We start from the raw sequence: 15,057 nt of genomic DNA on the forward strand, positions 1-15,057 counted from the left end.
CACTGGGCAAAGAGCGTGTTAAAGCCTTGAGTTTCCGCGAGAGCTTGCTTGACATTGGTGCCCTTGGGGACTCCGCGTGCGATTGTTGCGAAATCCATGGCGGGGAAGTATGATTTGCACATAGCCAAGGCAATCGAGGCAGCTCCGCAAGCTGAAGACTCTTCCCAATCCGTGATCAGATCTGACACTAGTTTCATCAGCTTCATCGTTTTATCAATGACTATAGTGCGGGCCCTTTTCAGGGACAACTTCTTGGCAATGCCACAACAAGCTTCAATGAGTTCCTCAAAATAGTTCCGGGCTACTTCATAGGCTTTAGACCTGGAAAGGCCTGAATCTTTTGTCCATTCAAATCCAAGACACGCTGATATACACAAAAATCACGCGGTCAGATTCCGCGCTGGGAAGCAAAGAATACAATGGGTATGCCGGAAATGTGAAGTCCTTATGGAAGACCAGCTCGTCGATATCCTCTGCCTCCGCCTCGTAAGCCTTGATCTTAGATGCCAGAGTTTTAACTCTGTTGTTTCTTGTCTTAAGCTTCTCGGCCATCTCCGACATTCACTGCGCATGCTTCTCCTCTAGCTCCTTTTTGGTTCTAGTATCATGTTCGTGAGACTCCCTGAGGGATGCATGCTCGGATTTCAGCACTTTGAGCTTGGTGTAGATTGCGTCAATGGAGGGGCGGTTGGCAAGTTTTTCTGTAAGGTGGAAAGCAAATTCAAAGTAAAAAAGACATGCTCACATAACAAAGAGTGTGTTGAGGAACTTCTAGCAAGTCGGAAAACATACCCTCGTTGTTTTTAAAACGGGTCTCAAGGAGTATGATTGCCTGCTGGTCCTCCGCCTCCTTTTTATTCAACCTCTCGATCTCCGCCTTCTGCTCCAGCACTAGCGTTTGCAGGTCTTCATGCAGTTGACGGGTGTTCTGTGAAGCAAGTTGGAATGGTTAGCCAGAAATTTAAATCTAGGGGGCTGGACGCGAAGTTAAAATTCTTCTTGTGCTAGGAAATTTCAAGATTCCGCCAAGATCTAACTAAGATGATAAAGTTGAAGCATCGATTCACAAATTTCACTTGGAAAATATATAAACCAATGCTTGGGGGCTAGTGTTACCTGGCACATGGCTTTGTTCTTGGCAAAGAAGACTCGAAGATTGTCTTCGAGGGTTGCTAGATCTTGTTGCTCCGTCTCCGGCTTCCCCCAGACTTCATTCATTAAGTTGGTCATTTTCGCATGACACTGTGCCAGGGGAGCTTTTTGAAGTACCGGAAAGAAATGTGGATGCGTTTGGGGCATACCGGTAGCACCACTTAGCAACAATTTCTTTGTGGCATCATTAGTCGTAGCTTCAGCCGAGGCGGATCAGTTTGTTCATGCGGAGGCTTGGACGAGGAGGCATCTTTGCCGGAATCTGCGGTAGGCTCCGGAATGTCATCAATGTTGATGATATCCTTTGGGTTTGGAGCCGCAGAGGAGGAGGGCTTAGGCGGAACCTCCACTTCCGGAGTGACAGGCATAGAGGCAGGCGAGGGCTTGGTCTTCTTCTTTGGTGGTTTGCTTCCGGAAATTTTGCTGCACAACAAAAAACAATGTGGGACTTAGCAGATTTTTGAATGAAGTTGCGAAAAGAGATTAAGTCGGAAGCTAAGTTCTTACCCGGGTTTGTTGAAGAATCGCTCGAGGCTGGCCTGCGAGCTTTTGCTGGTGTCGATTTCCTTGAGGCGTTGTTTCTCTTTCTCGACCTTCTTGGTGGCCGCGACGCTGGGAGTCTCGCGCACACGTTTGTGCGCCAGCTGGGAGGTTGCGCCTCTCTTCCACTTTGCAGGAGAAGGGCCCTCAGGAGCTTCCGCATCGGACGCGGCATCCAGTTTCGTGGTGCCGGATTACGGGACCCGGGTCAGGTTCCCGAGATCCTTGTCCTCAAGGGCTTCAAGATGAACATACAAGGTACAGTCCTTAGATGAATTTGCAGGCATAAAAGGGAACTAATGATTAGTAGGAAGACTTACCACGGTGCTGGCACCACCCGTGTGTATGTCAAAGTGACACACGAGAGTGTGGACATCACGCGGTATTTTGATCATAACCCGGAGCCGCTTGTCCAGGGCGTCGGAGGAAAGGTTGTCCTTGGTGGCGCGCATGGTGTCGTCGCGGCCACTGTACTCATACATCAAGCGATCGCGATGTTGGAGAGGCTGGATCCGCTTGGAACCAGGAGAGCGTGAGGTCCTTCCCCGACAAGCCGGACTCCGTCAGCTTGTAGATCCGCCTTACCATCCTTGTCAACGTAGGTGACTCGGAGATGTGTGGGCATGTAGTCCAGGCGGGGGTCTCGCTGGCGGGTTTTTGTGCTGGCCGGATCCGATACGTCCTTCACGTAGAAGAATCCCCCGGACCAGTACCTGACGGACTCGTGACGATCCGTGTGGGGGTAGACGCGGCCGGGGCGGATCTTGAAGGTAATGCTCCCGCAGGTGGCGAGCGATGAAGTCTGCGGGACCGTCTCCTTCTTGACGGAGAAAAAATATTGAAAGAGGGCTAAGTCCGGTGTTACCCGGAGATGACCCTCGCATAAAGATACATGGTTGGCAATGGCGAGGATGCTGTTGGGGGCTATGTTGTGAGGTTGCAAGTTGTATGCCTCGAGGAATTTCGAGAAGAAATCGCTCAGGGGCAAGGAGAATCCGCGCTCCACTAACGCCCTAGTCAGCACCCATTCTCCAGCTTCGGATGTGTAACGACCCGGAAAAAACCCATATATTAGTTTTCTTCGCCGCTCGTTTTTCCGTTTCGTTCCGAAAAGTCATTAGCATCATGCATGCATCATATCACATCCATGTTTGACAAAATAATTTTTTTTATAAACCCCTAATTATTTTGCATTATCCATCTCACCTCTTTGTTTCAATTCAAACTGTGTTTGAATTTGAGCCTTGTTTCAATATTTTACAAAACAGAATACAAAAGGAAAGTATTTTAAAACAAAACCCTAAACCTATCTAACCAGCAGCCCAACTCCCTGGCAGCCCATCTCTTCTTCTCTTCCTGGCCTTTTTCCCCTCTCTTCCTTCCTCTACCCGGCGGCCCAGTTCCTCTCCTCCCAGCCCACTCCTTCTTCTGGCCCGTACCCCTTCGGCCTCCTTTCTTTCTCCTCCATCCTCGTCACCTTGGACAACGAAGGGAGCACGCCATGTGCGTTGCCGTGGTCGTCCCCCTCTCTCCCACGCCCGTCTCCACATGCTCCCTCCCATCTCTCTTAAATCTGCCCCTGCGCCAAACCCTAGACCCCTCCTCCCTCTCGTGCCGCCACCATATCTCTTCCCCTTTTCTTCTTCTCTCTCACGAATGGAGTCACATAGAGCCACCGAGAAAACCCTCACAGCAACTACACACACCTCACCGTCACCGGCGCTGCAGAGCACCCTGTGCTGATCTGAGGGCATCAGAATAATCGCCTCGTCACCCTCTACGTTCGGCTGCAAGGAATCGAGCCGGGACTCTTCCAATCGACTGCGAATTCGCCAATTCTGTCTCCAACTCCGGTGGGAAAAACTTCGATTCCAGCCACTCCAGTCCATTTCCGGCTTCCCCTGCCTCTCCATGACCATCCTGGTGAGTTTCTGTGCGTGATGGACCTCTTCCCCCTTCTGTATCTCGCACTATGTTGTTCTACCGGCGTTGACTGGCCATCATCGTCACAGGTGCTCGACCCCGGCGGTGCTTCGGTGATCCCATGAGCTCGGTGCTGCCCGTTTCAGGTTCAGCGCGGCGAAGCGCATGCCCAACACCCTCCCCTCGTCCCGTCTCGGTCGTAATCACCAGGGACGTGCTCCACAGGCGTTTCCTCCATGGCTTTCATGGCCGAGCTCCGCCTGACTACTTCAAAAGGTCACGCAGTCCGCTTCTACAAGAAACAGTACCATCAGCACAGTTGTTGGTTCCTGTGGCCTCAAACCGGAGGTCCTGTGCTCCACCTACTTAATCCAGCTTTTTGTTCTCCGATTGATCTAATCAGATCTGGTGTCCCATGGGCTTGAGCCCAGTTCCATCGATGCAGCCAATTTCTCTTCGGGGCAGCCCGATGCCGATGCGCGCCCAGCATCTGTCCACCGCCGGCCCAGCACGCAGGCTAGGTTCGGCCCAATTCTCTATGTGGAGCCTTTTTCTTTTATCTGTTTGCATGTAATGGTTAAATCCATATCTTTTGAACCCTAATTTCAAATGCAAAGTGTTATATATGAAAGTTGATCTGAAAAATCTAATGAACATGAATATGCCATCTATAACATCGTCTTCATCGAACATAACTTCATACCTGCCCGGTTATGTCCCAAAGAAGCAGCAATAAGTACGGGTTCGTACTTAACAAGACTTCAAGACGTATAAACATTCGTCAACCAGTCGTCATTTGTACTCGAGGCACGCAGGGGACTTAGAGGACGCAAGAGGAACATCATAGGCAATATAGTGGGGTTAAGCGGCAGCGCGCAAGCACTAAAAACCTATAGAGACACTCTACAACATTCGTCTAATCAAAATAGGTGAGAGAGCGCATAAGCTAGCAGTTCTATACGCTGCAAACATAACACAGCCGATGTGTTCCCCCCTCGCAAGGAAGTACTTACAAAGGCACTCACACGGTGGACAAGTTTTATTAGGTAGCCGTTGTAGTAATGCTATATTACTACGCAAGTTATTATCAGCAACATAAAGGTGTAAGTTGTTCTATGATTGAGTTAAACAGTTCCAAGTCGTCCATTACCGCGGACATGGCTTATCGATAAGATGTACACCCTGCAGAGGTTGTCCAAATGTAACCATACGCATGCTCGACCCAATTAAGATAGGTGGATGTCTCACAACAAGACCGTTCCCAGTTCAACAAGAAAGTCTAGGGGGGCACCCGACTAAGCTACCCGTATCGAAGTTCGGTCGCGCTCCGAAGCGGACTTAGGGTTTGCAACGACGGCTAGGCGTGTAAACCACACGCTTCGCTAAACATCCCACGGGGTACAGTACAAAATATAAACACTCGAAGGCAACAGAAAGTAAACACCCGAAGGCAACAGTAAGTAAAGCATGGCATAGGAAAATAAAACCAAGATTGTGGCCCCCTTTAACTGACTTGAGAAAAGGTAAAGGGTGAGGGGGTCCCAATAATAATCCCCACGTACGGGTAGAGCGCTCAATCTCGAAACAAATAACAGGAACTCAGGTCCTAGGGGACATTATTAGCGAGTCAAAGTTCCGATGCTTTCGCAAAGAGGCTCATAGATTCCTCTGTTTACAATTTTAGTTGTTAACATTAAGTAAAGCATGTGTATCTCCAAATATATCAATAAACCATGTTTCATGATTCCCCAACAGATAACCCGATAAGATAACAACAACAGTAATGATATATAAACAACACTATAATACGTCTCCGACGTATCGATAATTTCTTATGTTCCATGCCACATTATTGATGATATCTACATGTTTTATGCACACTTTATATCATATTCGTGCATTTTCTGGAACTAACCTATTGACGAGATGCCGAAGGGCCAGTTGATGTTTTCTGCTATTTTTGGTTTCAGAAATTCTAGTAAGGAAATATTCTCGGAATTGGACGAAATCAACGCCCAGCATCTTAGAATCCCCGGAAGCATCCAGAACACCCGAGAGCCGCCAGAGGGGGGCCACAGGCCCACCAGATGATAGGCCAGCGCGGCCCACCCCCTGGCCGCGCGGCCCTATGGTGTCGTCGCCTCGTTGACCTTCTGACGCCGCCTCTTCGCCTATAAGAAGCCCCTCGACCTAAAACTTCGATACGGAAAAGCCACGGTACGAGAAACCTTCCAGAGCCGCCGCCATCGTGAAGCCAAGATCTGGGGGATAGGAGTCTCTGTTCCGGCACGCCGCCGGGACGGGGAAGTGCCCCCGGAAGGCTTCTCCATCGACACCACCGCCATCTTCATCACCGCTGCTGTCTCCCATGAGGAGGGAGTAGTTCTCCATCGAGGCTCGGGGCTGTACCGGTAGCTATGTGGTTCATCTCTCTCCTGTGTACTTCAATACAATAATCTCATGAGCTGCCTTACATGATTGAGATTCATATGATGATGCTTGTAATCTAGATGTCGTTATGCTAGTCAAGTGAATTTTACTTATGTGATCTCCGGAGACTCCTTGTCCCACGTGTGTAAACGTGATAGTGTGTGCACCGTGTGGGTCTCTTAGGCTATATTTCACAGAATACTTATTCACTGTTATGAATGGCATAGTGAAGTCCTTATTTATATCTCTTTATGATTGCAATGTGTTTTGTATCACAATTTATCTATGTGCTACTCTAGTGATGTTATTAAAGTAGTTTATACCTCCTGCACGGTGTAATGGTGACAGTGTGTGCATCCGTGTTAGTACTTGGCGTATGCTATGATTATGATCTTTTGTAGATTATGAAGTTAACTATTGCTATGATGGTATTGATGTGATCTATGCCTCCTTTCGTAGCGTGAAGGTGACAGTGTGCATGCTACGATAGTACTTGGTTTAGTTGTGTTGATCTGTCGTGCACTCTAAGGTTATTTAAATATGAACATCGAATATTGTGGAGCTTGTTAACTCCGGCATTGAGGGTTCGTGTAATCCTACACAGTTAGTGGTGTTCATCATCCAACAAGAGGGTGTAGAGTATGCATTTATCTATTCTGTTATGTGATCAAAGTTGAGAGTGTCCACTAGTGAAAGTCTAATCCCTAGGCCTTGCTCCTAAATACTGCTATCGCTGCTTGTTTACTGTTTTACTGCGTTACTACTGCTGCGTTACTACTGCTTGTTTACTGTCCTGGGCAAAGCACTTTTCTGGTGCCGTTGCTACTACTTATTTATACCACCTGTATTTCACTATCTCTTCGCCGAACTAGTGCACCTATTAGGTGTGTTGGGGACACAAGAGACTTCTTGCTTTGTGGTTGCAGGGTTGCATGAGAGGGATATCTTTGACCTCTTCCTCCCTGAGATCGATAAACCTTGGGTGATCCACTTAAGGGAAACTTGCTGCTGTTCTACAAACCTCTGCTCTTGGAGGCCCAACACTGTCTACAGGAAAAGGAGGGGGCGTAGACATCACACTAGCATGCACTACGACTCGCAAGGCAGACCCGATAACCAAACAATAGCTATAGGAGGTGGTGGTGGCAATATGGGCTGCTTGAGGTAACAAGTGGATAGGACACGTGACAAGAACGCAACTTAAGGCTAGCATGGGGGAGAAGTCAAAATAAAATGGGTGAGCGACTCCTGCAGAGACAGGAGTATAGGAAATGCTTGTGTAACACCCCAAATTTCAGAACAAAGAAGAAAATGAATTTCCCTTATTCCAAAATTTGGAGCCAACAAAAACTTGCATTTTTCCAAAATCTTTTCTATTAGGTGAATTAGGGAATGATTGCTTTTGCCATGATTGTTTGCTTGAAGTATTTCGCAATGTTTCTAAATCCTAAACCCAACCCTTTTCAAAATCAAAGAGGCGCATAGAAGATAAAATAAAATAAAAAGAGAAACATATGTGGGCATATAGCCATATTTGCAAATCTTGGCCTATGCCATTTTTACTTTAGCTAAATTGTTTGAAACCCTTGATCAACTCAACCTAACACTCAAGCAAACCAAAACAATGACTTTTGGTCAAAGAAAATCAAAACAAAAAAAAAAATTGAAAAACCCTAGCACATGTGATAATGGTCACTTGTGACTTTTTTAACATGATGCCCACTTTGAACCCCTGTGGTTATTCTTTTCTAAACTAAACTTCCCCATATCTTTGCTCCTCATCCAAGAACACATCAAGGTGATCAGCTTTGTGTTGACCAACCTTGCAATTTCATTTTCAATTGCTTATAATAAGCATGCAAAGTAGCAACATTGAAACAGATTCTAGATCATACCAAATTTGATTTTTACAAAACCCACTCCATTTTGCAAACCAACACCATCACTAGGTGCCAAACATTATTTGAATCACACCCATAAAATATTTTGGCCAAATTCAAATTTGAATTTCATGCGGTCATTTCATCAAACTTTGGTGTGCATAATTCAGATTTGAGCACACACACTCTAAAATCCTTTGGATTTTGGCCTAAACCATCCATGTCTTGTGATCATAATTGTCCTTCTTCATCCCCTGGACCAAACAAGGCAGTTGCACCAATGTTCCAAGGAGAGAAATGACCTTGCCATGCCTATGTCATGTACCATGCCAATCACCATGCCAACTCCCTCTCCACTCCTCTCCAGCCAACCTCGGCATGTCCTGGAGACTCCCCTTACTCCCCTGAGCATGCTAGTACAAGCCATGGGCCAAGGAGAGCACGCCATTGCCCTGGCCAGGACATGCCCGCGACGCACAGTGACGCCAGCACACGCACGGACACGCCCCTGGACACGGCAGAGCACGAGCTCGCCTAGCCGTTGCTGACATCCCCTTGCTCTCTCCTTTTGCACACGTAATCTCCATGACCCCAGCAACCTCCCAGACAGGACCACTCGCGCCGGAGAGCCCTGTCGCCGTCGTCGCCGTTGATAATTTCCGCCACGGTACAACACGGCCGCATGACGATGACGACCTCCCCTGACCTCCATTTTATGTGACATCAAGCGCATGACGATCGCCATGACACCAGGAACAGCGCAGCGTCCTTGCCTTGCCCCTTCGCAGCCCAGAATGTCGTCGCCATGCTCGCCACCGTGAACCCCCGCAGCACCTCCTCGACCCTATAAAAGGAGCACTCCCCCGCTCCAATTATTCACACCAATCTCCTCCTCTCCTCTCACTGATCCTCCTCGAGCATTCCCCCGTACCAATTTAGCCCGTAGCCCCTCAATCAATCGCCGGAGTCCACCGGAGTTGTCCCAGAAGGAGCGGAAGATTGACGCCACCCCAGGAGATGTCGCCGGTACCAGGAGCTTCGCCGTCATCGACAACGTCGCTCTGCTTCATCGCCGATGATCGCCGGACCGCCGGTGAGCCTCCAACCCCCTAGGTCCACCGCGGCCAGGATTTGCTCTCATCGTCGATGATGACGACCCTCGGTCGTTCGATCTCTGTCTAATCCTACAGTCCTCTTTAGCGCATACCGTTTCGGGTTTTAAGACCCACTGACGGGCGGTACCCGCTGTCAGGCGGCCTGCTGCGCGAGACGCACTGCTGGGCCGGCCTGCTAACCCCCCCTCTCTGGCCCGTTTAGTTTCCCTCCTAAGCCCAACCTTTTGAATTCGTTTAATTCGTTTAAATCAAAATCCAATACTAGTGCTTTGCAAAAATTTGAATAAAATCAAATCTACAAATCCAATTTGGGTGATTCCAATTTTGTGTGAAAGTAGATAAAAAGAGCTAACCAACCCCACTGGTCTCAACCTTTGATTCACTATAGAACACTTGCAATAAAATAACAAGTCAGTACCTTTTCCAAATTCAAACATTTATTAAAAATCAACCATAATTCATTTTGAGTTGATTCTAACTCTCAAAAATTACATTTCATTTTGTCTTTATAAATATGCAAAAATATGACATAGTATTTTCATATGATCATGGGCTAGATTCAAATAATAGCTATGTGGCTATTTCTAGCCCATTTAAATTATTTCAAAAATGGTATTTAAAACCTATGAGATGTAGCATCTCATTTAAATCACTTTTCCAAGTAATTCAATGTGAGGTGATGACATTAGTATACATGACCTCACATGTTATTACTTGAGAATATTAAATCATTTTCCAAAGTAGTATTTAAATTGTATGACATGTAGTATCTCATTTAAATCATTTTCCCAAATGGATAAATATGAAGTGGTGACTTTGGTCAACATTATCTCATACTTTATTATTTGAGGAAATTAAATCTTAGTAATGTTCAATGAGAGGAAATTACTTTTCAAGGGAAATAAAAGAAAACCCTAGTATAATGTTGAGTGATGATTGTGATGATGATAGATCATCTTGTGTGAGCCATTATGGCTAAAAAGTCTCATTAAGTATTGTTTGGTGATTGTTACCTCGTATCCGTTATAGACGCTAGTACCGAAGGCTACGAGGAGGAGGAGGTCTTCTACGAAGAAGAGGAGGAACACTTTGATCACTGTACCAACCAAGGCAAGCTATTACCAATACAATATATTACCATGAGCAAGCTCTATTAATGCAAGCTACTACTGCAAGATACCATGGCACTAGTATTTTTGTTTAAATATTTATTCTTCCAAGCCCAAGTTTTTATCTTGCAATCATTTACTTTGTTTACCAAAGCTTTTTCTTATAATTGATATTGGTCTAGAGGTAGAATACTACAAGAGCTTCAAACTTAGCCAAGAGAGCTAAAATTTAGTTAGCACCCCTCATGACTAGTTGCTAGTGCTAAAATTAAAATGGACTACTCTAGGTGGGAACATGTGAATCAAATGACTTTGAAAACCTTAGAATGATGAGTCATTCCATTGAATGTTTTGAAGGTGAATATGACTTTTGAATGACAAGGTGAATTTGACAAAAACTGATGGTTGGGTTCGGATGCGATACCATTCCAATTTTAGAGTACCCCCACAATACCTGATTATGGGTAAGGATTTAACTGGAAATTTGTGTATTTTAGTATGGGTTCCCTCTGAACAAGCGTCATAGGGGTTATGCCGAGGCTGCCTCCGTGAAAAGTAAAATGACGTGAAATAGAGGTGAATGTCCTACCCAAGCCCTGTGCAGTTCCCAGGATGGCAGTTTGCCATCACTAGGAGGCCAAGCTCATAGGGGAGGTGCCTATACTAGAGTATGTAAGTGAAAGGTTACTGGTTAATTAGCAAGGTTACCCTTCCGGCTTGGCCTGGGCAAGGTTATGGACGCTATCGTTTATCTTCGGGACTCTTAGTCCAATTTATATCTTGTCCGTACTTGGATGTATTTGATATTCTGTATGATTTAGATCTTTGTATTGTATATTTGTATCTTGACTCGTTGGAGTCGTTGTTGTAATATATGTTTCTTGTGGGCTCTATTGTAATCCTGTTGTAATGTTACCGCTCGTGTTAATTTCTGTGGCATCACGTGTGTGATTCGTCGCGCACGTCGTGTCGGAGGGCGTCTCTGAATCGATATCATGCGGATTTCGGCGGGTTCGCTGGGATCCTCATCGTACCGGTTCCGGGGCGTCACAGGGCGCCGGGCACAGGGCACCCGGAACCACTCTCCAGGAGTCGGGCTTGATAAATCCCTCTGCCTCGAGGCTGTGGAGTTCATCTCTGGTGGTGGAACAGGGCCACCATTGCCCCTTAACCTCGCCTTCGCGAGATCGGGCCTTCTATTTCTTGGCGGCGGCCTCCTCCACCTTCTTCTCCATTTGCTTCTTTTCCAGCTAAGTCTGCCGGATTAGAAGATGTTCCCTCGATGGTTTTGTCGGATCCCTTGGTAGGATCCAATTGGACGAGGATGAATGGCGGAGGGGCGGAAGATATTGGCGTAACCGCGATCGGCTCCGGATGCGATGGAGGTGGAGTAGAAGAAGACATCTACAATTGCAAGTTAACTAACTTAGTCAAAACTGCTGCTAAACACTAGTCATCCCTACCGATGCCGATGAAAAAGCTCGAGATGAAGGCTTACCGGAGATGGCCGCTGCGGCGGTCGGAGACGCCGGCGACGAGGTTTTCGCTGCGGTGGCTTGCCGATGTGCTTTGGTTTTTCATTTTTTGAATATTTTTTATGCCCATCCTAGGTTTGAGCAAGATTTAAACAAGTTTAAAATATGAAAATGAAAAAGTAAGCCTGGATCCTTCTTAGTCACTCCAAAATAATACTTTTGGGAGGTTTTTGAAATTTTCATGTTTGAAACCCAAAACCACTTCTCTTCATGCTTGACTTCATAAGACAGAGTTTAGGGTTAGGGTAGATACATGATTTTTCTGGTTTGAATATGTCTAGACCTTGTTTATCAATTTGAATGATTACTATATGACATAACAAGACTATGTGCTTTGGTTTTTTATTTTTTTATTTTTTTAGAATTTTATGCCATTTGAATCTTGGTCAAATCATAGGTTTGACCAAGATTTAAACAAGTTTAAAACATGAAAATAAAAAAAGTAAACCTGGATCCTTCTTAGTCAGTCCAAAATGAAGCTTTTGGGAGGTTTTTGAAATTTCCATGTTTGAAACCCAAAACCACTTCTCTTCATGCTTGACTTCATAAGACAGAGTTTAGGGTTAGGGTGTAGATACATGATTTTTCTGGTTTGAATGTGTCTAGACCTTGTTTATCAACTTGAATGCTTACTATATGACATAAGAAGACTATGTGCTTTGATTTTTTTTCATTTTTTTCATTTTTATTGAATTTTTTATGCCATTTGAATCTTTGTCAAATCCTAGGTATGACCAAGATTTAAACAAGTTTAAAACATGAAAATGAAAAAGTAAGCCTGGATCCTTCTTAGTCACTCCAAAATGAAGCTTTTGGGAGGTTTTCGAAATTTCCATGTTTGAAACCCAAAACCACTTCTCTTTATGCTTGATTTCATAAGACGGAGTTTAGGGTTAGGGTAGATACATGATTTTTCTTGTTTGAATATGTCAAGACCTTGCTTATGACCTTGAATGCTTACTATATGACACAAGAAGACTATGTGCTTTGGTTTTCAATTTTTCAATTTTTTTGGATTTTTTATACCCATTTAAATCTTGGTCAAATCATAAAATTGAGCAGCCATCACAACATTGTTACAATAAGTAACTGACAAATAACGTCTACCTCAAAGATCAGGAAATAATAATAAAATAAATTGCGGCAACATACCAGCTCGCCATCGAAGTCATCTGAAATGAAAACTCTTTTAACATACAACCGAATATTTTTAGTCTTAGGGCTCATTATCTCCTCGTTGCTAAGTGGTGCCATTCCTGGAATGTAGAGGACACTCCTAAATTCCACCTCACCCTGATTTGAACAGAAGTCTTGTCATAATGTTTAATGCACATGGACATAACAGAAGTGAAGTTTATTAAGTCTACACACCTCTGTTGTGAAGTGTGCATGAGCTATAGGATCCAAGAACTCATTGAATGTCTTCTTGTAGAACTCATTGTACTCAGTATCCTCTACTTCCTTCGGATTTCTCATCTACATGACAAGAAATTATATCTTAGCTTATGCTTCTTTTGATACATAAACAGAAAAAAACCCAGACCCATAAACTGTAAGACAAGACTAATGTTTCACATGACAGTTGTGTTGCAGGTAAAAACAGATAAATTGCATGTCAGCATTACCCATATTCTCTTTGTTTCATTTGCCAGTTCCCAGTCCCAGTACTTCTCAGTGATAGTTTTCTTATTTTTCTCCTTCTCACCCTACAGAACAGGAGGGGTTTTCTATATTCAATATACAATATAATCTGATGAATTGGAACACCGTGGCAACCAAATGCACAGAAAACTAACCTCTGTTGCCTCTTCGCCTTCTTTTGACTCCTCTTCTTCAACCTATCTAGATAATGTAAGAAGTGCAAAGAATAACAGAAATAAATATCAACTTGAACAAAACTTAATAGGATTGGACTGGAAGTTTAGAACAGGGCATACTCAAAATCCTACCTCAACAGTTCTTGATTTCTCCTGCCATGTAAAAATAGGGAAGGAAACAAACTGGGAGTAGTTCTTAACTAGACCTTGAATCCTCGTAGGGTCAGCAAATTCATACTTATCATCCTCCTAAGGAAACAAAAATATTATGGTTATGAGTTGTGTTACGTGAAACAGGTCATGCAAAATATATCAGTACAAGCTTCATACTCTTAAGAACAGAGTAATCTGTGTTCCACGCGTCAGCATTTTCTCAGGATCGGTCTCCTCCTTGATAACGTACGAGCTACTGTCAGCCTCGGCTTCCCATACATACTGCTTATCTACCTAGCTTGGGACTCTTAGTGGACACCACAATCTACAAAGTCACAAAATAACCACAAGTATGAAAACTATTACTCCCGCCGGTTCATATTAGTGGACTCTAATTTGTCTAGATTCGTATGAGTCTAGTTAAGTTTTTGGACTAGACGCAGCAATTTAATATGAACCGGAGGGAGTATTGTCTTGCAAATCAGATGTACAAATACTTCGAAATTATTCCTCAAAAAAATAAAGTGAGAGAGATTCATGTAGAGTGGTAGTACCATCCAAGAGATATTGCATACCTTTTCTGCAACCAGAAATGCCGAATAAAATCCAACACTAAATTGGCCAATAAGCCCATTATCTGCACCAAGCTCTTGGTTCTCCTGAGAAAAAAACATCAGACACAATTGGCATCATATCAACGATGAAGGAAACGGGATCGTCAGAGAACAGAAGATGTTAAAAACTTGGAGGTGTACCTTGAGAGCCTTCAAATATTTGGAGGTTCCACCTTGCGCGATAGTTCCAAGGTAGTCCTTGAGTTCATCTTTTGTCATCCCGATACCACTATCACTGTAAAATCCAAAACAATGAGAAGGAAGAGTGACTACCATCACAGCTAATGATGCTTAAACAACCAAGTTGATTGAGAAGAGGAGCATACGTGATAGTTATTGTTCCAGCTTCTGGGTCAGGCTTAATCCTTATTTCCATCTCAGAGCCATCCGCCAGCATAGATGGATCAGTTACGCTGAGAAATCTCAGCCTATCCAGTGCATCACTTGCATTACTGGATGAAAAAAAAGCCCGCGGCAATGTCCGGAGGTCGTCTCGCCATGGATACCGAGGAGCCAGCTCTGTCGCGCCCGCGGCAAGCTCGACATCCACGCGCATCGGTCGCCTTCAACGGAGCTTCAGCCAGAGACCACATCAACATGTCGGCACATCTTCATCAACACCTCCCGTACACGGGCGCTGACTACATCGACGGGAAGATAGTCTTCATCAGCTCACCGGCAAGGCGGCGAGAACGCCAACTACATGGGCAATCTGCCATCCTTCTACGTCGAGTGACTACTCTAGTCGAGTCACACAACCACGACATATCAAGCCTCCATGGGCCCATG

The 15,057-nt window shown here is 44.9% G+C and overlaps 1 pseudogene; it reads right to left on the bottom strand.

The window, feature by feature from the left end:
- Window positions 1-561: 561 nt before the first annotated feature.
- LOC127304101 (heat shock protein 90-5, chloroplastic-like) lies at window positions 562-14,824 on the bottom strand (annotated as a pseudogene).
- Window positions 14,825-15,057: the final 233 nt, after the last annotated feature.

Source organism: Lolium perenne, chromosome 5 (genome assembly GCF_019359855.2).
Source record: "Lolium perenne isolate Kyuss_39 chromosome 5, Kyuss_2.0, whole genome shotgun sequence".
Lineage (NCBI taxonomy): Eukaryota > Viridiplantae > Streptophyta > Magnoliopsida > Poales > Poaceae > Lolium > Lolium perenne.